The sequence below is a fragment of the Helicoverpa zea genome, chromosome 24 (genome assembly GCF_022581195.2).
Source record: "Helicoverpa zea isolate HzStark_Cry1AcR chromosome 24, ilHelZeax1.1, whole genome shotgun sequence".
NCBI lineage: Eukaryota > Metazoa > Arthropoda > Insecta > Lepidoptera > Noctuidae > Helicoverpa > Helicoverpa zea.
The window spans coordinates 5,919,541-5,922,461 of NC_061475.1; the positions used below are offsets into that span (position 1 = coordinate 5,919,541).

A 2,921-nucleotide genomic window follows, 5' to 3' on the forward strand; every position below is an offset into this window, starting at 1 on the left:
ATAGTTTCCGAGTAAATCGGCTGTGACAGACGGACAGACGGACAGACGGACAGACGGACATGACGAAACTATAAGGGTTCCGTTTTTGCCATTTTGGCTACGGAACCCTAAAAAAAGCCAACCAATGCATTGAAAACTACATTCCCCCACAAAACATACGAATTAACGCAGTTGTGTAATTATATGTAAATATTCAAATGTTTAATCATTACATATATTCAGTCGTACAATATGTCGAACGAGACAATACGTATTATCAAGTTTCGTTAATGACCGGCAATATTTAGAATTTAAAGTAAAATTTCGATTAGCTTTGCAAGTCTTCGGTAGTATAGTGGTAAGTATCCCCGCCTGTCACGCGGGAGACCGGGGTTCGATTCCCCGCCGGAGAGAATTCTTTTTGCATTATTTTATAAAATTACCTTACATACTTTTTCGCTTATTTTATTTAAAAAATATTTAAAACGAAACCTTATAACTTCATGATCTAATTGTCCATCCATCATAATTACGAGTTCGTTGAAAACCTCGGCATTCGTAATCTTGCTAATTATTTTCGGAATCAAAAGCTTTCGAAGTTTCTCTCAATTTGAATTCTGTTTAAGGTTAAAACGTTTTGTTAAGACGGGGTTTGTTTTTAAGCGATCTTTGGGGAATATGGAAAAAGGATAATCGCAGCGATTTTTTTGTTAAATTAATGATTGGGGGAATAGGAATACTAGTCACAAATATAGATTTATTTGTAAATCCTATGACGGTGTCCAGGCCGATTGGCCGCCACGGCTGTTCGCTTTAAGCTGGCTGATCAGCTGCGCAGGTCATATTATAGGGCCCAAGCAGAATACGGGCTGCTTTTGTAAAAGTTTCTTAAAAAACCGCAATCAAATCAGAAATCAAAGACCCTATGTACAACAGTCGCGACGACTAATTAGTAGACCAACGAGGCCGCTAAACTCTATTATGTAAATTATATAAAATGTTTCTACCATGTTGTTACCTTGTGACGAAATCTAGTAAGTAGATCATTAAGTACAATTTCATTAGTTTTGTTGCTAATCATTTAGTGTAAAACTATTATAATTCTATCATATCCTATACGTTGTATGTAGGTAGATAGCATCAACAAATTATCTCAACCCGATATTGGCATTAATAACAGCGTTGGCAAGCAATTTGCTGTTTCAAACACGTTGGCGTTAGTATTTAGTGCTAGAGCTTGTCTGTAACATGTGCTGAAACATTATACCTAGTGAAAACAGAACCTCCTCCTTCATTGTAGTTGGTTAAACTTGAGAAGCATGAAGGGTAATTCATTTGGATAGGTGAATAGAAAAACAGTAACCATTCTGTCTCCACCTAACCTTTTCCCAACTATGTTGGGGTCAGTCTAATTACAAGAAAATGAAAAATGTGTTACACTGTTGGTTGGGGCCCTAGATTCCATACTAGGATTACCACATATGTATATGCAGCGGAATATAAGAACAGAATGCCAGTGCCTTATAAAAACTTTTACAACATAGTGACAAAGTACAGAGTATCTCCTTGTCTTTAGAATATACACTTTCAAGAACGGTATTCCCACCAACATCATCTGCCTAGCCTTTCCCCAACTATGTTGAGGTCGGCTTCCTATCTAACTGGATGCATCTGAGTACCAGTGTTTTTCAAGGAGCGACTGCCACGTACGTCTAGAACTTGATTCCTACCATAACAGTGGAAAATTGAGTTATTCTTGTTGAATTCAGAAAAAAAGCTGTATATGTACCTACCTGTGTATACCTATGTATATAATGGTAATAATGGCGTCCACGGCCGATTTCGGCCACGGCGGCTGTTCTCATTTTAAGGAGATCAGCCAGCTGCGCAGGACATATTATAGTGCACGAGCATTTGCGCAGATACAGATGCACTCCCTATTCCTTCACTCTCATAACCCGATGGGACGGCAATCCGACACGACCGGAAAGAGATCAGGCGCAGGACCGACATTTACGTGCTCTCCGATGCACGGGTGAATCAATCACCAACTTCCTGACTACGGGCTGCTTTGTGAAATTTAAGAAAACCCACAAAGCGATTTCGGCCCGACCCGGGAATCGAACCCGAGACCTTGTGCTCAGCAGCCGCGCTTGCGACCACTAGACCAACGAGGCAATCAACCTATGTATATACCCTATATACCTAGTATATTGTTTTGTAAAAAGTTTTTCATACCTACCTATTTTATTTTATTTACGTTAGGTTTTATTCGCCGCTCACAAAGCCATATTTGCTCTGTGGTTTTTTTGTTAGCTGTGTAGAATGCGTTTTGGCAACGATAGCGTGCCGGAACAAATTATGGCTTGAATGTTTGTTGCGTTATGCGGTATTTAGTATATTAGGTACTAGCTTTTCAGTTGAAAACTGAGGTAACAATTTTAGCTAAATTTTGATAACATTTGGACCACACATTGCTCCTATTAAAAAACTGTAGTCCCATGTAAAAGCCCGGGAAACTGACTTGAGGGGCTCAGATAGGGCAGTCGCTCCTTGTAAAGCACTGGTACCCAGTTACATCCGGTTAGACTTGAAGCCGACCCCAACATAGTTGGAGAAAAGGCTCAGAAGATGATGATGAGTCCCATGTAAAAGCCCATAGCCATAGCATATTCATCGAGATTCCTAACCATTAGGTGCTAAGATATAAAGTCGACTTTTACGGCTGTCGGTAGTTAACATAAGAGTTGTAAAACCTTAAAATAACTCCGCCCTAACAATTCATCTGCAAAAACATTAACTCATATTTGTCACTACCATGAATTTAGTATCTTCGCTAATTCTAAAGCTCTGAAATCACAATTCTTCATTGTTCGTTTCGCAACAGTAATAATTGCTGGGTCGACGCCTTAGGCATATTTTTGAATGGGCGCCTTCCATTG

At 39.4% G+C, this 2,921-nt stretch overlaps 1 non-coding gene across 1 annotated transcript; it reads left to right on the forward strand.

The window, feature by feature from the left end:
* The first annotated feature begins 320 nt into the window (after window positions 1-320).
* On the forward strand, window positions 321-392 carry Trnad-guc. Its single transcript has one exon. It is a non-coding gene; the product is annotated as a tRNA-Asp (tRNA).
* Window positions 393-2,921: the final 2,529 nt, after the last annotated feature.